Source organism: Leptodactylus fuscus, chromosome 2 (assembly GCF_031893055.1).
Source record: "Leptodactylus fuscus isolate aLepFus1 chromosome 2, aLepFus1.hap2, whole genome shotgun sequence".
NCBI lineage: Eukaryota > Metazoa > Chordata > Amphibia > Anura > Leptodactylidae > Leptodactylus > Leptodactylus fuscus.
In genome coordinates this window covers 266,268,257-266,295,899 of record NC_134266.1, presented here as the reverse complement: position 1 = coordinate 266,295,899, position 27,643 = coordinate 266,268,257, and positions in this window count along the sequence as shown.

The window sequence follows — 27,643 nt, the reverse complement described above, 5'->3', positions numbered from 1 at the left end:
GTGTAGGCGCGTGTATCTAATCCTAAGACATGTGATACTCTGTGCAGACACGTGTATCTAATCCTATGGTGTGTACAAATTTGTGCAAATGCGCGTATCTAATCCTCTGGAGTGTGGAACTGTGTGTAGACACCTGTATCTAATACTTCGGCATGTGGAACTGTGTGCAGAAGTGTGTATTTAATCCTCTGGTGTGTGGGACTGTGTGCAGACCCGTGTATCTAATTCTACGGCATGTGGTACTGTGTGTAGACGCGCGTATCTAATCCTACGGCATGTGGTACTGTGTGCAGACGCGTGTATCTAATCCTATGGCGTGTACAACTGTGTGAAGACACATGTATCTAATCCTCCCCTGTGTGGTATTGTGTGTAGACGCGTGTATCTAATCCTACGGCATGTGGAACCGTGTGCAGACGCATGTATCAAATCCTTCAGTGTGTGGAACTGTTTGCAGAAGTGCGTATTTAATCCTCTGGTGTGTGGGACTGTGTGCAGACCCGTGTATCTAATCCTCTGGCATGTGATACTGTGTGCTGATCTGTGTATCTAATTCTCTGATGCGTGTATCTCAGTTTGGATATCAGTGTTGTATTGTGCATGTGGAGTGACCGTGTGTATTGCAGTTGGAATATGAGTGAAAGTCTTGCAAGTTTGTATTGGCTAAGGGGGGGGGGCATTGTGTTTGGAATGCTGTATCTCAGCAACGGTACGTCCGAGCGAGTTGGAGTCTCCTCTTAAACCTTCCCGGATATCTGAAGTATCTCTGTACCAAATTTGGTGAAGATCGGTCCAGTCGTTTGGTTCGCATTAGAGCACAGACAGACAGACAGACAGACAGACAGAGATTCATTTTTATAATATAGAGAGATATATATATATAGTTTCACATTCCACAACTTTTACATTTCAACGATTTGCTATTGTGGTCATATCTGTGCTATAAATCTGTATCCACTTGCGGAATCCTTAGCAATCCCTGTGATTTTGCAGAGATACAGCAATGGGATGTTTTGTGGACTTGTCTCTGTCTACTGTTTTGTGCTTAATGATTTTATTCATGTGTCTCTGGAACAGCCGATCCCATCGAGACGGAAGGTGGCAAATAAATCAAATCGATGTTTGGAAAGCAGAAAATGTGCAGCTTTGTGAGCAACGGAACGCAGATGTGGCTTACAGAGGAGTATAGGTACATGCTGCAAGTCATAGAGGATCTTCATGTAAGCCTCAGTCCACTGGAGACTGGGGTGGTCATAGTTAGGGCTTATGAATCTGTACAATGTGAGTCGTATGGCATGACCTATGGTAGAGTAGGTTATGGTCACCACCGATATAGCCGATGACTCAATGCATGAAAGGAGTTGTCCAGTCTTTCCTATGACCCACCAGATGGAACCAGATTCAACTCCAGTTGTCCTAAACTCAAACCGAAAAGTTTATAACTTGTTTGTCATGTTACAGATCTCCCGCTACTTATAATAACACTTATAATAATCTCGTGAGGTTCACCCAACTCTAGTGACCAAGTAACACAAGGTCTCATGGAGTCTTCCATATTGAAAGCTTAATAGACAGGGGTCCAGAGTCTCCCACTATAACTTGGCTTAACAGGCTATATGGACAAAGGTTGTTCTAACTGTAAAATGCCTTTAATTCTTAGTCCCCCTCGGTTTCTAGAAAGCCCAGACGGATTGTTTGAGCCACCATGAAGCACCAACAATTTCTTTGTCCATTGTCCAGACCTAACAGGCACTTATCAGGAGCAAGTATCATGGCGGCCATCCCATGTCCCATCGTTGACATCCCACCACCATCGCCTTTGTTTGCAGTGGTGTCGTGAACAAGGAACCTGGAGGCCTCGCGGTGAGCACTTGGATCCAGTCTTACTTATGGAGTCACACACTGCCCTCTGCTGGAGTGATGATGTGGGGGCCAACACATAAGACAGTTGGTCACCCCTAGTGGGCACACGAACATCTCAGTGATATGTACAGAACATCCTGATACTACCACATATGTGACATGGCGGACATTTGACATTCTCAGCAGGATAATGCTCACCCCCACACCCAAGGATTTCCCAAGAATGTCTCCATCAAATTATTAAAGTTACCACCAACTGAGTACTCATGGGACCGGCTGGATGACCACTTTGCCACAACAGAATCTATAGGGCCCCATTCCGATACATTTGCTGCAAACGAGCCATGTGACCAATGACTATGACATCACATGAATCACAGGCAACTCTCACCGGACCCCCTAATCTAAGGGGGTCCTGGATGTCGGACCCCAAGATTTGAAAGAAACCTATAACTCTAAGCCAATCCGTATTTATGGCATAGTTTGCGCTCCCGTTACAGATGATGACGTTAATGATTGCAATTGACAAAGTAAATTTATTGTAATATTTTCTACTTTCCTACAGATAATTGTCTTGCGTAGGACGGTAACGTATCCAATGTGTCAGTTCTCTCCATCTATCCATCTATTGTCTCCTACTTATTATACAGTATAACGTACAGAACACATTAAGACTCTTCCAAGTGACGACGATCAGATCACAAAAGTTTTAGATGTAAATATTTAATATCCAATGTAGACGTGATTGTATGGAAATCTCCATCTACGGGGGGGTGAAGGTATATGAAGCATGTGCGTATAGATAGTACATGTCATCAATAATGTTATTGTATACTTGGTGGAGTGCCAGGGGGCGCCATCATTTCTGCTTGCTAGGCGGCTATTGGATTCCAAACGCACCGCCATATATGTCCACATTGTGTGGTATTAGAATCAAGGGCCCTTCCGACTTCCACCTGGCTCAGTAAGGTTGTAGACCATTAGAAGCTGCCAACAAGGTAACCATCATCAGGTAGCCTGCAGGCCCCCTCAGCTCTGCACCAGCCCAAGAGGTAACCTGGTTGAGTCTACCGGCCACCATTGACAACTCCAATCATTGTTACTACTATTCCCAGTCTTCAGGTTCCTCCATGATTGGAGATTCCCAATATGAACATTAGGAACGTGAACCTGAAGGATGACAGAAACTTGAGCGTGAATCCAAATTAGAATGGTGGAATCCAGTGATCTGAGCAACTTGGAAGGAAGGTTGCTCTTCAGGGCGAGACTTCCATACACTGCCATCTTGTGGGATTTTCTGGTACAGCAGTGTGCAGAGTATACCAGGAATGGTCTGAACCAGCGGCGATCCTGGGGATAGGGACAACTCGAAGATGAAAGGGTCAGAGGAGGACATCGGGGATCGTTCGGATGAACAGTCATGAAAACTGTTATAATGTGTCCGAAAGTACAACTCATTGCTCCTTAGTATGGCACCATTACCGTGTAAGAAACAGAGAAACAACACTCCAAAAGAGCAAACATTATATCACTGAGCAGTGGAGAGACATGGCCTGGTCAGATGGATCCAGTGTAGCACCATGATGGTCTATAGGGGTCATCGATGGACCCTTCATGTCAGGCATCAGCAGTTCATTCCAGTAGAAGTTGAGTAATGGCGTGGCAAACATTGTATCACTGAGCAGTGGAGAAACATGGCCTGGATCCCAGTGTACCACTATGATGGTGTAGGGGTCATCGATGGACCCTTCATGTCAGGCATCAGCAGTTCAGGCCGGTAGAGGTCAAGTAATGGATTGGCAAACATCTTCTTGGTGTACCCTGGATCTTCTGATATCGGTGGAAGATACTTGTGTACGCCATGATGAATTTCTGTGGTTCTGGAGACCAAAAGAGGTCCAATGCTCTACTACTGTCCATGGGTGTCTCTAATAAAGTGTCCATGTAGTATACGTGCGTATGACCTCAAACTGAGTAAAATTCTTTGATGACGAAGCCGCAAGAACCAGTCTCCATCTGATCGATACCTACGTGTTCTCCTGAGGTTTTGGCTCGGACCTCGTGATGTACAAACATGATGTACTTGTAGCAGAAACCTGTGCAGGGTGACTGTCAGGAGAGATGAAGTCTTGTAAGGCCTATCATTAGATTAGAAGTAATTACACGTGAACCAAGCCTGCGGTGACAGCTACTCCTGTAGACAATGTAGAGGTTGGCAGATACCGCCCGTCTTATAGATAGAAAACGTAGTCCTGGACCTCCCGCTCGTGTTTCATATTCATCAGCCGTCACTGAGAATTGAGCTTGGCGGCTGATGATTTTTGTGTCGATTGTCTCGGGTTGGCACGTGGAGAAGAACAAGCCTGGCGGAGTACAAGCTCACCGCCAAACCAAAGAAAGAGCAAATCCCCAACCCTCATATTACTAATAGGAAAATAATCTTTGCTGAATTGAAAAAAAGGAAGGAAGGAAAGTTCATTCTTCCCGCTGACTCAAGAGGAGGAGGAGTGGGACATTGTGTCTGCAGGTGTAGCAGAGCTGAGTCAGCCACGTCAATGGCTTGTACCTGTAAGGTGGTGCGAACACACGGAGAATAGTTGAGCAGAGAAGGGTTGAGCCCTTGTCTGTGCCCATCAGTCAAGATGGTAAGGAACTTGGCAGGATCACGTTGCAGCCCTTTGCACGGTCAATGTTTTGGTACTTTCGGGAACTAGATGGTTTCTAATAGGCAGAACTAAGTTGCACCTCGAAGAAGGTGTATGTTGCGCTCCTTTATTGAATCAGGTCAAATATGGCTTCCCATTGAAGAGACACTCCTGTGTCATCTATTGGGTGAAGACGACTTGTAGGAGCAAGAGGTCAACTTGTCCTTAGAACGCCGATTGGTGGAGCCAACGAGTAGCAAGAAGCGGTGAAGTTGGGGGAGCGGGACAACTAAGTCTAAGATGTAAACTGATTCCATAAACCAGCATGGTGAGTGGTAGTCTACAACCTGCGGTAGAGCGCGGTGGACAATGGAAGCCAGAGATGACCGCGAGACTTGTCTTTACGTAAGACCTGCTGGACGGAACCATCCACCATAAAATGGAGTCTGTAGTGCAAACCCAGGTATCCAGCATGTGGTCATTGTTTGTTGACGGACCTCCAGGTAACAGATAAAGCATCTGGTCAGTATTAGTGCAAGGAAGGACCACAGCGAGGAGCTCAAGTCAGCTACGGTGACTGCCGGACCATGACCACCACATTGCCAGTCCACATGCCGGTGACCTCCGGATTACACACCATTAGAGATGAGCGAACAGTGAAATATTTGAGATTCGATATTCGTTTCGAGTAGCCCCTCAATATTCGACTACTTGATCGAATATTGAATCCCATTATAGTCTATGGGAAATAATGCTCGTTTCAGGGGAAACCACTATTCAACTAAAGGAGAGTCACCAAGTCCACGAGTAGAAGGAGGAGAGTGTTTAGGAGGAGCGAAGTGCAGTTAAAGTGCACAGACCCCATTATAGTCTATGGGGTCCGTGCACTTTAACGGCACAGCGCTTTCAGTTGTGCTGATAAAAAGTAAGCTCCCTCATAACAGCAAGCTGCCAGCTCTCCCGACTAGCAAAGACGAGCCTGCAGCAAATCAACGCTGGTTCTGCAGCAGGTTCGTCCTTGCTAGTCAGGAGAGCTGGCAGCTTGCTGTTACGAGGGAGCTTACTTTTTTGACATAGGAATGCATTGACCAGCGTGGATTGGCCAGTGTACAGAATTCGGCCAATCAACGCTGGTTCTGCCGGAGGCTCGTCTGTGAGGAGGCGGAGTCTAAGATCAGACCACAATGGAGACTGCTGTCGTCCGATCTTAGACTCCGCCTCCTCACAGACGAGCCTCTAGCAGAACCAGCGTTGATTGGCCGAATGCTGTACACTGGCCAATCAGCACTGGTCAATTCATTCCTATGAGAAAAAGTAAGCTCCCTCGTAACAGCAAGCTGCCAGCTCTCCTGACTAGCAAGGACGAGCCCACAAATATGACAATTTTCTGCTATTATTAGCACCTTCTGGTGTTCCAGATGTTTAGGTCTGTGCTTGTCTTCCTAGTAAGGCTCTGTTAGTCATAGGTGCCCAGTAGAATACAGTACAGCTTCTGCTGTATACTCAGTTATACAAGTGTTGGATATTATTTAGGCTGGACATAGGCTTTACTTCCGCTTCTCAGAGAGAAAGTCCAGCATGGGCAGCAACATTTATAAGGCAGACGTCTTGATACAAATTCAAAGGAGTGAGGGGTAAGCCATTGGATAAGCCCCTCACCCCTCCATGAGTTTATCGAATGGCTTTCCCTTGCTGCTTGCACTGAGGATACAGCAGAAGCTGTACTGTACTCCACTGGACGTACATGACTAACAGAGACTCACTAGTATAATTTGCACAGGCATCTACATCTTGAACACCAGGGGTGCTATTACAAGCCCATCAAACACTATATGAGCAGCGGCCTCTACTGGAGAACTGTAGTAGTACAATCTATTTAAAGCTCAGTAATATAAGGCCGGGACAAAGATGGGAAGCAGAAGACGCCTTTTTATTGGCTCTGCTCTAAAGAGAGTCCAAATATGGATAATGTCTTCCGGAAACAGTGCCCCACCTATGCACAGGTTGTGTGAGGTATTGCAGCTCAGTATCATTCACTTCAATAGAAGAAAGTTGTAAATACGAATATGTAAATATGCAGATTAGGTCATACCAGTCAAATCTGAGACACTCGGTACTGTTTTGGGGTCACTGGGTCACTGGATAAAAAGTTGCTGGAATTGTTTTTAATTAATATTTGATCTGAGAATTAATCAGCAGAATTCGGAACAGCTTTGGGTGTGAATGGAGGATAATACATTATGCAGCTTATGTGATCAATGCAGAAAAGTAATGCAACGTATCAACAAAGTTAATGAATGTTACATGGAGATGTGAACTGCGACCACCATTATTATTCATCATCGTCCTCCTAGTCAGAAGTGACCGTGAAATTACCCTGGTGAATAATTAGGAATAATTGTCCGGACACTCGTGTTAATGGAGGATGGAAAATATGCGGAATTAGCCGCCATTGTAATAAGCTAACCTGGGGTCGAGCGCCTTCAGGGGCCATTGATGACGTGCACAATGACTAAAACCCAAACTCTCTTGTTTTCCAATGACGGGATTGTGTGTGAATAGCGGATGTTATTGTGAAGCCGCAGAAAGGTCCTCGTGTTATAGATGAGAGGAGGCCTCAGCTGTCACTACACCAACAACCTGACAATATGCAATATGTCTAATACACACCTCAGCTGCGGCAGAACCTCATAATACACAGCTCAGCTGCTGCAGAACCTCATAATACACACCTCAGCTGCTGCAGAACCTCATAATACACACCTCAGCTGCTGCAGAACCTCATAATACACACCTCAGCTGCTGCAGAACCTCATAATACACACCTCAGCTGCTGCAGAACATCATAATACACACCTCAGCTGCTGAACCTCATAATACACACCTCAGCTGCTGCAGAACCTCATAATACACAGCTCAGCTGCTGCAGAACCTCATAATACACACCTCAGCTGCTGCAGAACATCATAATACACAGCTCAGCTGCTGCAGAACCTCATAATACACACCTCAGCTGCTGCAGAACCTCATAATACACAGCTCAGCTGCTGCAGAACATCATAATACACACCTCAGCTGCTGCAGAACATCATAATACACACCTCAGCTGCTGCAGAACCTCATAATACACACCTCAGCTGCTGCAGAACCTCATAATACACAGCTCAGCTGCTGCAGAACCTCATAATACACCTCAGCTGCTGCAGAACCTCATAATACACACCTCAGCTGCTGCAGAACCTCATAATACACACCTCAGCTGCTGCAGAACCTCATAATACACACCTCAGCTGCTGCAGAACCTCATAATACACACCTCAGCTGCTGCAGAACCTCATAATACACCTCAGCTGCTGCAGAACCTCATAATACACACCTCAGCTGCTGCGGAACCTCATAATACACACCTCAGCTGCTGTAGAATCTCATAATACACACCTCAGCTGCTGCTGAACCTCATAATACACACCTCAGCTGCTGCAGAACCTTATAATACAAACATCAGCTGCTGCAGAACCTCATAATACACACCTCAGCTGCTGCGGAACCTCATAATACACACCTCAGCTGCTGTAGAATCTCATAATACACCTCAGCTGCTGCAGAACATCATAATACACACCTCAGCTGCTGTAGAATCTCATAATACACACCTCAGCTGCTGTAGAATCTCATAATACACAGATCAGCTGCTGCAGAACCTCATAATACACCTCAGCTGCTGCAGAACCTCATAATACACACCTCAGCTGCTGCGGAACCTCATAATACACCTCAGCTGCTGCGGAACCTCATAATACACCTCAGCTGCTGTAGAATCTCATAATACACACCTCAGCTGCTGCAGAACCTCATAATACACACCCCAGCTGCTGTAGAATCTCATAATACACACCAGCTGCTGCAGAACATCATAATACACACCTCAGCTGCTGCAGAACCTCATAATACACACCTCAGCTGCTGCAGAACCTCATAATATACACCTCAGCTGCTGCAGAACATCATAATACACACCTCAGCTGCTGCAGAACCTCATAATACACACGTCAGCTGCTGCAGAACCTCATAATACACAGCTCAGCTGCTGCAGAACCTCATAATACACACCTCAGCTACTGCAGAACCTCATAATACACACCTCAGCTGCTGCAGAACCTCATAATACACAGCTCAGCTGCTGCAGAACCTCATAATACACACCTCAGCTACTGCAGAACCTCATAATACACACCTCAGCTGCTGCAGAACCTCATAGTACAGATCATCAGATTACACCTCCATTACCAGTGTATTACTCTATAGTCACATCTTAATATTAGATTCCAGTTCTCATAAAATATAATTTAATAATCCACATAATATCCGGACTCTCCGGAGTATCCGAGCCCGAGCGATGCAGCGGCGGATCCTCTCTCTCTGTGTATCTAATATGCCAAACTGTCCATCACACTATTAATAGACGTCTTATAAATCTTATTCATACAGATTAATATTTTTTCTTGTCATCAAATTTCAATTAAATCAAATTAAAAATGAAAAATTTCACTTATAAAAGTGTTCACTCCCCAGACTGGTCCTTGGTACGACGGCTGTAACACTTAAAGGGATAGTCTCCTATTCATGGAGAATTGGATATGATACACTGTTCTAATCCTGTCCATGGCCTCCTCCACTTAGGCCTTCAGGGGGCGCTGTGTACTACTTCCCAAACATTACATTACGTCGTAATGTGCAGCGCCCCCTGGAGGCCCAAGCGGAGACTGTCATGGAAAGGAGTCGGGATAAGTAATAGAAAAGTAGCCTGCTGGACTAATCCAATAGTTAGCGGCTTAGAGTACCTTATATCAGGCGCATGTACTGTGTGCGGGTCTGTAATAGGGACTTATTCTGTATGGGGCCAATAAAGGGGAATTAGGAAAATGGGAGTTATACCAGGCGTTAAAAGATAGCTATGGATTTGCATCTTTCCTAGTTACACCCCTGATAATGTACATGTAATTAATGGTGTTTCCCAGCTCCAAACTGAATATTCATAAAGGAAAGGTAATCAGAATGTGATCTGGGGGGTCCGACACCTGTTAAAAATACAACCAGATTGCAGAACCAGACAAAAGATAGCCCAGTAATTGGCAAGCAATATTACATCTGCCAGTACCCCTGCAGATCAGCATTTCCAAGACAGTGTGGCTCCATGTAATGGTAATTTCAGGAGCCACACTGCTTGCTTGCCATACAGAGTGTAGTGATCAATTTAGGTGGTGCAGTGCTGCACATCATATTTCATAGATAGGTTCCTAGGAGCCCTGACAGTGTTCTACACTATGTATTATAGATAGGTTCCTAGGAGCCCTGACAGTGTCCTACACTATGTATTATAGATAGGTTCCTAGGAGCCCTGACAGTGTTATACACTATGTATTATAGATAGGTTCCTAGGAGCCCTGACAGTGTTCTACACTATGTATTATAGATAGGTTCCTAGGAGCCCTGACAGTGTTATACACTATGTATTATAGATAGGTTCCTAGGAGCCCTGACAGTGTTATACACTATGTATTATAGATAGGTTCCTAGGAGCCCTGACAGTGTTCTACACTATGTATTATAGATAGGTTCCTAGGAGCCCTGACAGTGTCCTACACTATATATTATAGATAGGTTCCTAGGAGCCCTGACAGTGTTATACACTATGTATTATAGATAGGTTCCTAGGAGCCCTGACAGTGTTATACACTACGTATTATAGATAGGTTCCTAGGAGCCCTGACAGTGTTATACACTATGTATTATAGATAGGTTCCTAGGAGCCTGACAGTATTATACACTATGTATTATAGATAGGTTCCTAGGAGCCCTGACAGTGTCATACACTATGTTTTATAGATAGGTTCCTAGGAGTCCTGACAGTGTTATACACTATGTTTTATAGATAGGTTCCTAGGAACCCTGACAGTGTCATACACTATGTTTTATAGATAGGTTCCTAGGAGCCCTGACAGTATATACACTATGTGTTATAGATAGGTTCCTAGGAGCCCTGACAGTATTATACACTATGTATTATAGATAGGTTCCTAGGAGCCCTGACAGTGTCATACACTATGTATTATAGATAGGTTCCTAGGAGCCCTGACAGTGTTATACACTATGTTTTATAGATAGGTTCCTAGGAGCCCTGACAGTATTATACACTATGTATTATAGATAGGTTCCTAGGAGCCCTGACAGTGTCATACACTATGTATTATAGATAGGTTCCTAGGAGCCCTGACAGTGTTATACACTATGTTTTATAGATAGGTTCCTAGGAGCCCTGACAGTGTCATACACCATATATTATAGATAGGTTCCTAGGAGTCCTGACAGTATTATACACTGTGTATTATAGATAGGTTCCTAGGAGCCCTGACAGTGTCATACACTATATTTTATAGATAGGTTCCTAGGAGCCCTGACAGTGTCATACACTATGTATTATAGATAGGTTCCTAGGAGCCCTGACAGTGTTATACACTATGTTTTATAGATAGGTTCCTAGGAGCCCTGACAGTGTCATACACCATATATTATAGATAGGTTCCTAGGAGTCCTGACAGTATTATACACTGTGTATTATAGATAGGTTCCTAGGAGCCCTGACAGTGTCATACACTATGTGTTATAGATAGGTTCCTAGGAGCCCTGACAGTATTATACACTATGTTTTATAGATAGGGTCCTAGGAGCCCTGACAGTGTTATATACTATGTATTATAGATAGTTTCCTAGGAGCCCTGACAGTGTTCTACACTATGTATTATAGATAGGTTCCTAGGAGCCCTGACAGTGTTATACACTATTTTTTATAGATAGGTTCCTAGGAGCCCTGACAGTATTATACACTATGTATTATAGATAGGTTCCTAGGAGCCCTGACAGTATTATACACTATGTATTATAGATAGGGTCCTAGGAGCCCTGACAGTGTTATACACTATGTATTATAGATAGTTTCCTAGGAGCCCTGACAGTGTTCTACACTATGTATTATAGATAGGTTCCTAGGAGCCCTGACAGTGTCATACACTATGTATTATAGATAGGTTCCTAGGAGCCCTGACAGTGTTATACACTATGTATTATAGATAGGTTCCTAGGAGCCCTGACAGTGTTATACACTATTTTTTATAGATAGGTTCCTAGGAGCCCTGACAGTATTATACACTATGTATTATAGATAGGTTCCTAGGAGTCCTGACAGTGTTATACACTATGTATTATAGATAGGTTCCTCGGAGCCCTGACAGTGTTATACACTATCTATTATAGATAGGTTCCTAGGAGCCCTGACAGTGTTATACACTATCTATTATAGATAGGTTCCTAGGGGGTCATCTCTATAAGATACCAGTTCACAGTTACAAGTGATTCCAGCACACTTATACCTGATAACATCTTCTCTGATTGTAGTGGTGGGTGAAGCCAAATCTCCTGTATACAGATGTATTCTGTGAGATTACTGTAACCCTTTCACAGTCTGCTGTATATTTCTTCCATAGCCTCCCTTACTTGACTATATACTATATATACTGCTCACTTTTACTTGTAGCATTATAAAGGTTAATGATCTCTGACAGGTTGGTAGGGGGCAGGGAAAAACAAACTGGCTTGTAATGAGATGGGTTCTTTACAAAGTTTGGCAAACCTCTGAAGATTGGTTTTGTCTGGTGTTGTCCTACGGTCCAATATTAGATCGGTAGGGGGTCTGTCCCATTTGAATGTCTATAACTTTTGCATGGAGACCCAGTTACTTCATGTGACCCCACTGCAGTCTTCAAAATCATGCCCTCGTCTCCAACCTATGGCCCTCCAGCTGTTGCGGAACTACAAGTCTCAGGATGGCCGGAGTAGCAAAGGTCTGTTTGTTGGATCTATTTTCAAAACCACTCCATAGAATATAATGCAGGATTTACGGACAACAATGCTGCTTGCACAGTGCCATCTAGTGGCCATAACTACAGATTATGACATTGTACTGAATATCTCGGATCTCTTTATCCGTTTATAAAATGATGTTCCAGATTCAAATGCAGATTATAAAGGGTTAAATCTATTTATTACCATTGTGATTTGCCCCAATTGGTATATACAGTATATATGGGCTTGTGCATTCGTTGTATAACCTTTTGGTTTTTGGTGGTCCCATATTCTCCAGGAGAAGCAATGCATCTGTGATCAAGGTTGGACTGGCCCAAAGTACCTTCATCATCTTCGTTCATGACCTTTTGGGCACCTCTCCCTGTTTTACTAAAGGTGCAGTTCTTCTAGAGACCTGCAGGGTTTAGCACCAGCCCATTGCAATATGACTGGGACCGACCAGGGCTGGGGTACCCCGCTCCAAGGCCAATGGCCATGGGCATGATGTCTGATATGTGGGGACTTAAGTTGAAACAAGTTTCAGTAGAAGATATAAGGATGGGTGACTAGCAGGCCAAGGACTGGGGATGGGGACAGAGGCAACCAAGGAAAAGGAGGCACCTATTTGAAAACTCTCTCTTGTGAGTACAGTTGGGTGCCAATAGGTGGCAGCAGAAAGCCAGCATTCTTAGAGCTAATCTGCATGCCTATTCCCATGGAGCATTGCCTGTGAGATGTCAATCAGCAGGGTCCCTTCAATAAGAGCAGGTATCTCCTAATTCTAAACCTGTTTTTTTTTTATTTTATTAGGTACTAGCTTTTACCCGCGACTTCGTCCGTGGAACCCCGACCCCCTGCGGGACCCACCTGGAGCAGTGCGCAGGCTTGTTCCTTTGCCTTGTGTCCGCAGCGGGCCCTTCCTACACCTGTGGGTCCATGGACCCTTGGGGCCCACCCTGCGGCCCGCTGGAGCTCTTTACCTCCTCTCCCTCCTGGCGCCCGCCACCTCCCTTTCTCCCTACCCGCTTCCCCATGTGGTCACTCCTTCCTCCTACCTCGTGCCCCTTTGCCCCCCAGGAACGTGCCCCCTTCCCCCCCTAACCCCATGCCCCCTTCTCCAATGTTACCTACTCCGTGCCCCCTTTTTCCCCCTACCGCATGCCCCCTTCCCCCGTCTTACCTACCCCGTGCCCCCCCACCCTGCGGGCCACTGGAACTCTTTACCTTGTCTCCCTCTTGGCGCCCGCCACCCCCCTTTGTCAATACCCGCTTCCCCATGTGGTCACTCCTTCTTCCTACCCCATGCCCCCTTCCCCCGTCTTACCTACCCCATGCCCCCTTTTCCCCCCACCAGACCCTGCCGACCGTGTGTCCCCTTGCCCCCTACCAACCTGTGGCCCCGTCCTCACCACACCCTGGGCTTCCCGTGCACCGATGTTCCAACTTGTAATGTCCAGAGACGGCAGAGGCTGCAGGACAGCTGGCCAAACCGGCGTTCCAGAGAGCGGTGCAGGCGACCCCCTGTATGGCCGCGGCAGAGTACTGCGGTCCTGTGGTGAGGCCCCCAGGTGGAGCAGCATATGGACTTGTCACTGCTCCAGAGTAGAGGCCCTTGTGTAGGAGACTCCTGACCTCTCAGAGACGCCATGTTGGTGTGGACGGCGGCCAGACAATTACTCCGCCCACATAGAGAAGCAGCACCCAATCAGGTGAGCTGCTGAAAGGGCTGGGATGATGTCATCCCAGAACCTACAGCGTGCCAGGTCCTGCAGCGAATTGAATCGTGAGAAGCACCGAGCGCGGGAGTGAATTGCGGTGGTGTACGGGAATTCCATGTAGCCTATCGTTCAATCCGGGACCCACGGTATGTATGTGCGCATTTTCAGACAAATCTGTTTGCCCGTGTAGGTGTGATTGAGGAACAAACAGCCAAACACACAAACATCTAAACATCCAAACACACATACTTTCACCTTTATAATATTAGTAGGATTTTTACATGTACTGTTCCTGTAATTGAGATCATTGAGCTCAGTTACATTTCTTTTACCACCATAGATATTAGAACACTTGGGTGCACAATTGAGATTACGATTAGATAAATATCATATTTTCAGAAGTAATTAAACAAAATTGTAATTAACGTCTAGAAACCTTCCATTTCACTGGCACCCACCAGGACCCCCCGGGGACGACGTCTCTGTATTCACACTTCAATAAGAACATATTTCTGCCGGCTAAAATGAGAAATTGCTAAAAGTTGTGGGATCTCCCGCACATCGCTTTATACCCAGTGCCTAGTTTATATTCTACTGGATGTTTGTACTGAAGATCTGGCTCTCTCATGTATCAGAGGGGCACTTAGTTATAAAGCAGCAAGCATAAATAATGGCGCCCCCTAGTAAAGCTGTCACTAATACCTCCACCAAATATACTATAGCATTATTTAAAGAGGGCCTACACCTAGACCAAGTCTACATCTTTTAATAGGCGCCGCTCCACTGATTCCAGCACAATTTGATTTTTTTCCCTAGCCCCCACCGTTCCTGAGCTGCTGTCAGTTTTGGTGCCTGATATGCTGACTAGACTCTCTAATGTCCAGTGGGTGGTGTGGGTGGAGCAGACAGTGGGTGTTTATCTCTGATTGGAGCTCTGAGTCACGCCCCTCTTGTCTGCTCCTGCCTGTCACCTCCCACTTAGTGTTAGAGAGTCTAGTTAGCCTATCAGATGCTAAAACTTACACTACTGATTGCTTAGGAATGGTGGGGGCTAGAGAAAAAAATCCAACTGTGCCAGAGTCAGTGCAGCAACATCTATTAACATATGCTAAGAACTGGAATTTGAGGATGCGGTGAAATATTCCCTTTAAGGCCAGGTCCACTATTCTGTTTCATTGTGTGATATATAATTTTGGTCACAGCTGCCATGTTACTTCCTGTACCTGCCGGGTTCTGCCCCTTCTTCTCCTATACTTTATTCAGCTGTGACCAATGGGAGCACGTTCCATCTCCGACACCGTCTTAAAGGGCCACTAGTGGGTGTTTGCTGTATATAGATTTATAGATGTAATAGTAAGCAATGCAAGCTGGGTGACATATATAACAGAGCAGATTTATTTGGCGATAGGAGACCCCCATAAGGATATGGATGCTACTGATATCCCTTCCCCATCAACTTGTCACATATAGAGCAACAGAAAAAAATCTTAGGCCTAACCCACACACCCCTTTAAGAGGCCATGGCCCTATTTTTAGAGACCATGTTACCTGGAGCAAGGTTGGGAGGGGACACCTGGAAAAAAGAGCACTAAAGGGGAATGCCTGGATTAAAAGCACTAAGGGGTGCACTAGAAGGGAATCTGGGGCAAAAGCACTAAAAAGGGGGTAGAAATGGAGTAAAAAGTCAAGAAAAAAGTGCAGCTACCTAAAAACCTGGAATTTAAGGTGGAGTTAACCTTAAATTCAACATCAACTTCCTCTGTGTGAACACCCCCAAGGAACGGCAACAGGTGTCTTGAGTCGATCACGAGAGGCAAATTATACCTCAAGGGTTACACTTCTCTAAAGAGCCCCATCATTCTAGAAATCTGTAGGACTTATCCTCTCGGGACAGTCCCTTTTACTGACAAATCCCATGACAATAAGATTTCAGGGCATCCCTGTGCTTATAACTAGAGATGAGCGAGTAGTTAAATACTCGATATTTGTTTCGAGTAGCCCCTCAATATTCGACTACTCGAATCGAATATCGAACCCTATTATAGTCTATGGGGGGAAAATGCTCATTTCAGGGGAAGGCAACGTTCAACCAAATTGAACTTACCAAGTCCACGAGTGGGGGTCGGGCTGGATTCTCCGAGAAGTCTTCTCCGCGCAGCTTCCCCACGGTGTCTTGCGGCTCTGAATTCACTCTGCCAGGCATCGGGCCTGGGCAGAGCCGACTGCGCATGCCCACACTACAAGAAAATGGCCGCTTACAGTCAAAATGGCCATTTTCTTGTAGTGCGGACACGCGCAGTCGGCTCTGCCCAGGCCCAATGCCTGGCAGAGTGAATTCAGAGCCAGAAGACGCCACGGGGACGCAGCGAGTAGAAGACTTCTAAAGGCAGGAGAAGAACCAGCGTTGATTGGCCGACTGTATAGCATTCGGCCAATCAACGCTGGTTCTGCATCTAATTTTTCCATTCGAATAGCGAGTGGTACTCGTTCGAGTACGAGTATTTCGAATACCATAGTATTCGATTGAATACCTACTCGATCGAATACTACTCGCTCATCTCTACTTATAACCCTAGTGATCAACTATGATCTGTGATCGAACCTGACAGCAAGGATACAATTTGCCTGCAGTGACACCACAGGAGAAATGAGGTATTACACAATTCCAATTCAAATCTATAAGCTTTCTGTGTGTTTGGTCCTCCAGAGGGAAAGGTCCAATTCGTAACCTCATGCTGAAGCCTGTTTTAACAAATTGCTCTAAAAGTTACCTAACATTTGTTATTGTATAGTTTTTCTGTTTTTTTGTTTTGTTTTTTTTAGGAAGGGGCATTGCATAAGACGGTTCTTATACAATCTACAAGTAGTCTAGCATTGCCGTCTTAGGTACAAACCTATGTCTTCGTGAGGAGACCTCTGGGGCATCCACTGCCTCTATTATCTCTACTTACATGGACCGTGGATGACCCCGAGATCACAACTCCATGAGATACAAATAAGTCTCCTCGCCGCAACAAGGCACCATACTGTGAGGAGCCTTAGCAAGATACGATATTTATAACCAAGCGTGTATATTCACTAGAGCTGAGCAGCGCAAGAACCAAGATACAGCCGGAGATTCATGTAAGGGAAGATGGAGGAATATAATGAATTCCATTGGCCGCCAAGAATTGTAACGTTTGACGACAGATGCCCATTAATCTCAGCATCTTGATGTTTCCATTCACTGGCATTAGTGACTTATATGAAGCGTCTTAATATGCCAAAAACCGGTCTTTTAAGTCTCATCATTCACCAGATGAAGCCGAATGTTTCTAGAAGATAAAAATATAGTCGGCACTAAAAGTCTTTCTTGTCTTTAAAGCCCATTAAAGGTGAGGTGAGCGTCTTCCCAACATCCGCTCCGCTAATTGGCAATTGGCCAGAAGACGTTTTTATAGAGCAGATGTGCTGGTTAGGCCCGAAGATAAAACGCCATCAATAAGAAGGCAATTCTGTTACAGTGCCCATATAAAGGAGCGGCAATGGGTAAATTGTTTATTATTGGAAATGGAAGGTGATTAAACTGCAATCACTGAGGGGAAGGAGAAAACGCAACGTCTCCGAGCACCAAAAACATGAAACGTGAAAGTGCTAATAACAGAGGGAAGGTTGTGCGGCACAGCAGGCGAAGGAAAGGATCCGAAATGTTACATCTGTACTGATCTCTTCAAGAACATTGGTATCGATTCAAAAAGTTTGAATAATAAAGTTGTAGAATTCTAAATAATAAACTAATAAGATCTGGCGCCGAGCTTGTGTGTCTGACATGTTGTTATTAGAAAATGAGCGAACAGTGTTCTATGGAACACATGTTCGATCGGATATCAGGGTGTTCGCCATGTTCGAATCGAATCGAACACTGTGTGGTAAAGTGCGTCAAAATTCGATTCCCCTCCCACCTTCCCTGGCGCCTTTTTTGCACCAATAACAGCGCAGGGGAGGTGGGACAGGAACTACGACACCGGGGGCATTGAAAAAAATTGGAAAAAGTCATTGGCTGCCGAAATCAGGTGACCTCCATTTTAGACGAATAGTGGATTTCAAATCCGGGTCATATGAGAATGTGAACTTTGTGACTATGAGACAGGGATAGCTGTACAGGCAGGGATAGCTAGGGATAACCTTTATTTAGGGGGGAATGTTATTAAAAATAACTTTTTGGGGCTCTATCGGGTGTGTAATTGTGATTTTTGTGAGATAAACTTTTTCCCATAGGGATGCATTGGCCAGTGCTGATTGGCCGAATTCCGTACTCTGGCCAATCAGTGCTGGCCAATGCATTCTGTTGGCGTGATGAAGCAGTGCTGAATGTGTGTGTTTAGCTCAACTACACCTTGTGCACCCTCGGCTCTGCTACATCAGAGCCGAGGGTGCGCTTGAACCCTTGTGCACACTCTGCTTCATCACGCCAATACAATGCATTAGCCAGTGCTGATTGGCCAGAGTACGGAATTCGGCCAATCAGCGCTGGCTCTGCTGGAGGAGGCGGAGTCTAAGGTCGGACCTGAATGGAGACTGGTGTGGAGCGATCTTAGACTCCGCCTCTTCCAGCAGAGCCAGCGCTGATTGGTCGAGTTCCGTACTCTGGCCAATCAGCGCTGGCCAATGCATTCTATTAGCGTGAACTGAGTTTGCACAGGGGTTCTAGTGCACCCTCGGCTCTGCTACATCAGATTGCTACATCTGATGTAGCAGTGCCGAGTGTGCATCAGATGTGTAGTTGAGCAGAACTGGCTCAGCACTGCTAAGTCTCTGCATTCGCATAGGAATGCATTGGCCAGCCTTCGGCCAATCAGCGCTGGCTCTGCCGGAGGAGGCGGAGTCTAAGGTCGGACCTGAATGGAGACTGGTGTGGAGCGATCTTAGACTCCGCCTCCTCCAGCAGAGCCAGCGCTGATTGGTCGAGTTCCGTACTCTGGCCAATCAGCACTGGCCAATGCATTTCTATGGGGAAAAGTTAGCTTGCGAAAATCGCAAACTGACAGGGATTTCCATGAAATAAAGTGACTTTTATGCCCCCAGACATGCTTCCCCTGCTGTCCCAGTGTCATTCCAGGGTGTTGGTATCATTTCCTGGGGTGTCATAGTGGACTTGGTGACCCTCCAGACACGGATTTGGGTTTCCCCCTTAACGAGTTTATGTTCCCCATAGACTATAATGGGGTTCGAAACCCGCTCGAACACTCGAACAGTGAGCGGCTGTTCGATTCGAATTTCGAACCTCGAACATTTTAGTGTTCGCTCATCTCTAGTTGTTATCCATCATCTTCTAAGGGTTGAATGTGTGTAATGTGTACGTGTGTGTGTGTAATGTGTACGTGTGTGTGTGTAATGTGTATGTGTGTGTAATGTGTATGTAAGTGTGTGTGTAATTTGTATGTGTGTGTAATGTGTACGTGTGTGTGTATAATATGTATGTAAGTGTGTGTGTAATGTGTAAGTGTGTGTGTAATGTGTATATGAGAATGTGTATGTAAGTGTGTGTATAACGTGTAAGTGTGTGTGTGTAATGTGTATGTAATTGTGTGTGTAATTTGTATGTGTGTGTAATGTGTACGTGTGTGTGTATAATATGTATGTAAGTGTGTGTGTAATGTGTATTTAAGTGTGTGTGTAATGTGTATATGAGAATGTGTATGTAAGTGTGTGTGTGTGTGTGTGTGTAATGTGTATGTGTGTGTATAATATGTATGTAAGTGTGTGTGTAATATGGATGTATGTGTGTGTAATGTGTATGTGTGTGTATAATATGTATGTAAGTGTGTGTGTAATATGGATGTATGTGTGTGTAATGTGTATTTAAGTGTGTGTAATGTGTATTTGAGAATGTGTGTGTATGTGTGTGAGTGTAATGTGTATGTAAGTGTAAGTAATGTGTATATAAGTATGTGTTTAATATGTATGTAAGTATGTGTGTAATGTGTATATAAGAATGTGTGTACTGTGTATGTTAGTGTGGGTGTATTATGCATGTAATGTGTATGTAAGTATGTGTGTATTGTGTAGGTGTATGTAATGTGTATGTAATAAGTTCATATGGGTGTGCATGATGTATATATACATATGCGATGTTTAGTACGTGTCTAGTGTGTATATATCTTTGTAGTGTACCCAGTCGTGTCCCCAAGTTTTGACACTGACTAAATTTTGATTTTCATGAAGTTTGTTGCTTCAGTATTTTTAGATCTTTTAGTTAGGAGTTTCTATGGTTACTGAAGTACAATTTTAAGCATTTCGTAAGTTTTTACACTCTATCTAGTTTTCCAGCGTTGACCTTTATTTTTCTAGACTTGTGCAAGTTGCCTTAGCATGCTGAATATTAACTTCTGGACCACACACTGACTGATGGAAACTCATTGGAATTTCTGTGTTTTTGTTTGTCCACCTCCCTTTTGAGGTGAGATTAAAATCCGGGGAGTCTCCTGGCCATGGACCCAAAATTCCCATGTTTTTTTCACCAATCCGCTTAGTTATCCATTTTGCCTTGTGACTTGGAGTTCCATCATGCTGGAAGAAGCTTGATTCCTCACCAGATATCTCCTAGATGGTTGGGAGCACTTGCTCTTGGATGGTTTGGAGAAGTTCCTCTTGGATGGTTGGGGAACAGGCTCTCAGACTGTTGGGTGAAGCTGTTCTTGGATGGTTGAGAGAAGTTGTTCTTGAATGGTTGGGAGAAGAGTTCTTGGATGTTTTGGAGAAGTTGTTCTTGGATGGTTGGGAGAACAGGCACTTGGATGGTTTGGAGAAGCTGTTCTTTGAATGTTTGAGAGAAGTTGTTCTTGGATGGTTTGGAGAAGTTTCTTTTGGATGGTTGGGAGAAGTTGATCTTGGATGGTTGGGAGAACGGGCTCTTGCATGGTTGAGAGAAGTTTCTTTTGGATGGTTGGGAGAACGGGTTCTCGGATGGTTGGGAGAATGAGCTCTCGGATGGTTGGGAGAAGTTTCTTTCGGATGGTTGGGAGAAGTTTCTTTTGGATGGTTGGGAGAAGTTGATCTTGGATGGTTGGGAGAACGGGCTCTTGCATGGTTGAGAGAAGTTTCTTTTGGATGGTTGGGAAAACGGGCTCTCAGATGGTTGGGAGAAGTTTCTTTCGGATGGTTGGGAGAAGTTTCTTTTGGATGGTTGGAAGAAGTTGTTCTTGGATGTTTGAGAGAAGTTGTTCTTGGATGGTTTGGAGAAGTTTCTTTTGGATGGTTGGGAGAAGTTGTTCTTGTATGGTTGGGAGAACGGGCTCTTGCATGGTTGAGAGAAGTTTCTTTTGGATGTTTGGGAGAACGGGCTCTCGGATGGTTGGGAGAATGGGCTCTCGGATGGTTGGGAGAAGTTTCTTTCGGATGGTTGGGAGAAGTTGCTTTCGGATGGTTGGGAGAAGTTGCTTTTGAATGGTTTGGAGTAGTTGTTCTTGGAGGATGTTTACATACCATTCTTTATCCATGGCAATGTTCATAGTTCTTAGGCAGAATTGTGAGCAAGCTCACTCTGTTGTATGAAAAACCACCTCATACATGAATGGTTTCAGGATACTTTACATCTGGCATGACACAGGACTCATGGTAGTGCCATCTACTCTTCTCCAGAGAATCATTCTTCTTGAAGCCACTTCTCTCCAAGAAAACCATCAAGGACAGACTGATATTCTGCAGGAAATACAAGGAGTGGACTGAAGAGGAGTGGGGTAAAGTCCCCTTGATATGGTTTGGGACATCTAAAAGGACATCTGCGCTTTAACTTTATACTATTATAAGTAGAACTTTCTTCTTGTATATAAAAAGGTGAAATAAGGATCTGAATGGATTTCTGCCAGCTCTGTTGTACAAACCTATGGACTTTGCTTGCTCCTATCTACTTTATCTCATCCCTGGTCCCATAATTGAGCTCTTACTCATTGCACAGAGGTGGGTGAAGTCTAACCTAGCAAATTAGGGATCTTGTCTGCAATTTGAGCAATTATCTTGCAACCTATTCATTAACTCAACTCTTATTCTCCGAGTTTTTCCCACCCCTGTAATTACCGATACATGATACATTTTATTTCAAGCTATATTAAACCTATTGATGACCTGCTCAGTATATGATAGTCTTACCCCTCACACCTGTATTCAGCACCTTCACACCTGTATTCATCACAAGTAAATGGGCTCATCTTGCAAATACAGTCCTATGAAAAAGTTTGGGCACCATTTTTTGTTCTAAATATTTTGGTGTTTATAACAGCCATTTCAGTTTGATATATCTAATAACTGATGGACACAGTAATATTTCAGGATTGAAATGAGGTTTATTGTACTAACAGAAAATGTGCAATATGCATTAAACCAAAATTTGACCGGTGCAAAAGTATGGGCACCTCAACAGAAAAGTGACATTAATATTTAGTAGATCCTCCTTTTGCAAAGATAACAGCCTCTAGTCGCTTCCTGTAGCTTTTAATCAGTTCCTGGATCCTGGATAAAGGTATTTTGGACAAACAATTCAAGTTCAGTTAAGTTAGATGGTCGCCGAGCATGGACAGCCCGCTTCAAATCATCCCACAGATGTTCAATGATATTCAGGTCTGGGGACTGGGATGGCCATTCCAGAACATTGTAATTGTTCCTCTGCATGAATGCCTGAGGATTTGGAGCGTTGTTTTGGATCATTGTCTTGCTGAAATATCCATCCCCGGCGTAACTTCAACTTCGTCACTGATTCTTGAACATTATTCTCAAGAATCTGCTGATACTGAGTGGAATCCATGCGACTCTCAACTTTAACAAGATTCCCGATGCCAGCATTGGCCACACAGCCCCAAAGCATGATGGAACCTCCACCAAATTTTACAGTGGGTAGCATGTGTTTTTCTTGGAATGCTGTTTCTTTTTGGACGCCATGCATAACGCCTTTTTTTTATAACCAAACAACTCAATTTTTGTTTCCAAAATGAAGCTGCCTTGTCCAAATGTGCTTTTTCATACCTCAGGCAACTCTATTTGTGGCGTACGTGCAGAAACGGCTTCTTTCTCATCACTCTCCCATACAGCTTCTATTTGTGCAAAGTGCGCTGTATAGTTGACCGATGCACAGTGACACCATCTGCAGCAAGATGATGCTGCAGCTCTTTGGAGGTGGTCTGTGGATTGTCCTTGACTGTTCTCACCATTCTTCTTCTCTGCCTTTCTGATATTTTTCTTGGCCTGCCACTTCTGGGCTTAACAAGAACTGTCCCTGTGGTCTTCCATTTCCTTACTATGTTCCTCACAGTGGAAACTGACAGGTTAAATCTCTGAGACAACTTTTTGTATCCTTCCCCTGAACAACTATGTTGAACAATCTTTGTTTTCAGATCATTTGAGAGTTGTTTTGAGTAGCCCATGATGCCACTCTTCAGAGGAGATTCAAATAGGAGATCAACTTGCAATTGGCCACCTTAAATACCTTTTCTTATGATTGGATACATCTGGCTATGAAGTTCAAAGCTCACTGAGGTTACAAAACCAATTTTGTGCTTCAGTAAGTCAGTAAAAAGTAGTTAGGGGAATTCAAATCAATAAAATGATAAGGGTGCCCATACTTTTGCACCGGTCAAATTTTCGTTTAATGCATATTGCACATTTTCTGTTAGTACAATAAACCTCATTTCAATCCTGAAATATTACTGTGTCCATCAGTTATTAGATATATAAAACTGAAATGGCTGTTGCAAACACCAAAATATTTAGAACAAAAAATGATTAAGATTAATAGGGGTGCCCAAACTTTTTCATAGGACTGTATGTTTTTGAAGACTCACGATTGTTATCAGACAATATCCACTTAGAGACCTTCTGTATCTTTAGTGTGTTGTCATTGGAAATAGGTTATTAAAAGAGAATTGCAAAAGTTCTTTTATGTGTAGAGAAAAGATGTCCTTCTACCTCTAAAAAGAATATGCAACTTTTCCCTCAAATAAGTATGTCGTCTCCAAATCAATGAAGACGCGTGTGATATAATAACCTCGAACCTTACAATCTTCAACCATCACGTACATTTCAACAAACTTTTCAGAAATTAATAATACAAACAAATGTAACAAACTTTCCATTATATCTTACAGAGAAAAATGCTTCCTTCTCCACTTATTCAGAATTTTTGTTGCTCTTGTTTGCTAAACTGACTTTCACTCTGGAATCTCTGCTGAACTTCATATTGTTAGAGCATGACAGAAAGAAGGTCATAGAGGTGTCATGTTTCAGCTTTAGGGGCAGACACACTATCCTTGGTGAAGGTCAGTAGTGTCCACTGCTAGCAGGGCCGGCGTCAGCGCACGGCGTAGTCGGGCAAGTGCTGGGGCCCTCAGAGCCTCTGGGGGCCCCCCGGCACTTGCCCGCCCCAGCACTTGCCTGTTCCGATTTCAGCTCATCGGCGTCTGACGGATGCCGATGAGTTGAATAGGCGATTAAAGCAAGGGCTGTGACAGCTCAGCTCCTGCGTTAACGCTGCAGCGTGTGTAGTCGTGATGTGATGACGTCACATCGCGCCTACAACTATGTCAATGGCGTGAGAGCAGAGAGAGGAGCGGCGGGGGAGTGATGGAACGTGAGTGTAAGTGTTTGTTTGTTTTTTGCTTTAAACATTAAGGTGGAACATAATGAAAGGGGCCCATGAAACTGGGGGTAAATGAAGGGGAGGGGGGGAACGGCATGACACTGGGGCAATGAAGGGGGGGGACGGCATGACACTGGGGCAGATGAGCAGGGGGAGAACGGCATGACACTGGGGCAGATGAAGAGGGAACAGCATGAAACTGGGGCAGATGAGGGGGGAGGAATGGCATGACACTGGGGCAGATGAGGGGGGAGAACGGCATGACACTGGGGCAGATGAGGGAGGAGAACGGCATGACACTGGGGCAGATGGGGGAGAATGGCATGACACTGGGGCAGATGAAGGGAGGGGAGAATGGCATGACACCGGGGCAGATGAAGGGAGGGGAGAATGGCATGACACTGGGGCAGATGAGCGGGGGGAGAATGGCATGACACTGGGGCAGATGAAGGGGGAACGGCATGAAACTGGGGCAGATGAGGGGGGGAATGGCATGACACTGGGGCAGATGAGGGGGGGAGAACGGCATGAAACTGGGGCAGATGGAGGGAGAATGGCATGACACTGGGGCAGATGAAGGGAGGGGAGAATGGCATGACACTGGGGCAGATGAGGGGGGAAAACGGCATGACACTGGGGCAGATGAAGGGGAGGGGAATGGCATGACACTGGGGCAGAGACGGAGGAACATGAAACTGTGGGCAGATGAAGGGGGGAGAACGGCATGAAACTGGGGACAGAGATGGAGGGGGGACATGAAACTGGGGGCAGAGGAAGGGTGTATATGAAACTGGGGGAGAGATGGAGGGGGAATATAATTTACGGGTGACTGTAGGAGGATTATACTGTGTGGGAGCACACGAAAAATGAATGAGAATGGGCGGAGTCAACATAAAAGTGGGCAGAGCTAAATTTGCTGCGGCGCGCAGAGCGCGCCACACATTTTATCCCTCTTTCTACTCTTCAAAAGTTGGGAAGTATGGCGTTGGTGATGCCACACTCCTGCGTGACGTCACTCACTTCATCTGCGACGTGCAGTGTTCTGACTCCCCCGCCTCCTCCACAAGGGGGCCCACTGAGGCTCTGTCGCTCAAGGGCCCATAAAAACCTGGAGCCGGCCCTGACTGCTAGTGTCCGTTATGAGATTTTAACAATGGACATTATCAGAACTGTCATGAGTTTGTTAAAAATCCGACTGATTTCAATGGTATTTTATTTGTTACGTCACTCTCTGTATATAAAAAAAATCCTAAACCGGCTGACACTTCCTGTTCTGTAGAGATCACTTCTCAGCAGTGATCTCACTATCAGCACAGGCAGGTTTACAATGGTAGGTGTCACATAAACATTTTTAAGATGTGACGGTAGGCGTAAGAGGCCAGCCCCCCAGAAGGAAGTGATGTTCCAAGCCCAGAAGATCCGGAGAGGAAGACAGTTAAGTTTGATGGGGTGGGAGGGTTAGTATCGGTGATGTTATGTTTCTGGAATCGGGGAATCGGAACGTCAGCGTAAAAGCTGAAAATGTGCCTGGGGCTGTCACATAACAGTCCCCGGTGATCTGGGTAAGTATAGATTTTTTGTAAAGTAAGTTGGAAGGTAGGTGGGGGGAAGGTGTTTCGCTTAGTGTACTGTAGAAGTATAATTTTAGCCCAGACAAACCCTTTAAGGATGAACAAGGGAACCCCAAAATTCAGACATTAAAAATAAAACAACCTCAAACTTCAGCTACAAAGATGAAGAAACCAGACATCACCAGAAATAATCCCATACCTGGGCTAGTCATGTGCAAGAAGCCCTGAGATTTGTTTTATAAATGTATTATACTTTTTTTTATCCCTCTTTAAAATTTATTTATATTCTCTTATAAAATTTTAAATTAGAGCAGAATGTTAAGACATGGTATAAAATAAAAAACAAACCAATGCTCAGCTGTTAAGTCACTCTAGTGGTCCTCGCTGGTCCTGCAGTAATGATGTACATCAACCAATCACTAACTGAGGTCAGTGACTGATATGTGACTGCTGAGGCCGGTGATTGACATGTGACTGCTGAGGCCGGTGATTGACATGTGACTGCTGAGGCCGGTGATTGACATGTGACTGCTGAGGCCGGTGATTGACATGTGACTGCTGAGGCCGGTGATTGACATGTGACTGCTGAGGCCGGTGATTGACATGTGACTGCTGAGGCCGGTGATTGACATGTGACTGCTGAGGCCGGTGATTGAAATGTGACTGCTGAGGCCGGTGATTGACATGTGACTGCTGAGGCCGGTGATTGACATGTGACTGCTGAGGCCGGTGATAGACATGTGACTGCTGAGGCCGGTGATTGACATGTGACTGCTGAGGCCGGTGATTGAAATGTGACTGCTGAGGCCGGTGATTGACATGTGACTGCTGAGGCCGGTGATTGACATGTGACTGCTGAGGCTGGTGATTGACATGTGACTGCTGAGGCCGGTGATTGACATGTGACTGCTGAGGCCGGTGATTGACATGTGACTGCTGAGGTCGGTGATTGAAATGTGACTGCTGAGGCCGGTGATTGACATGTGACTGCTGAGGCCGGTGATTGACATGTGACTGCTGAGGCTGGTGATTGACATGTGACTGCTGAGGCCGGTGATTGACATGTGACTGCTGAGGCCGGTGATTGAAATGTGACTGCTGAGGCCGGTGATTGACATGTGACAGCTGAGGCCGGTGATTGACTGTGACTGCTGAAACTGGTGATTGACATGTGACTGCTGAGGCCGGTGATTGACATGTGACTGCTGAGGCCGGTGATTGACATGTGACTGCTGAGGCCGGTGACTGACATGTGACTGCTGAGGTAGGTGACTGACATGTGACTGCTGAGGCCGGTGATTGACATGTGACAGCTGAGGCCGGTGATTGACATGTGACTGC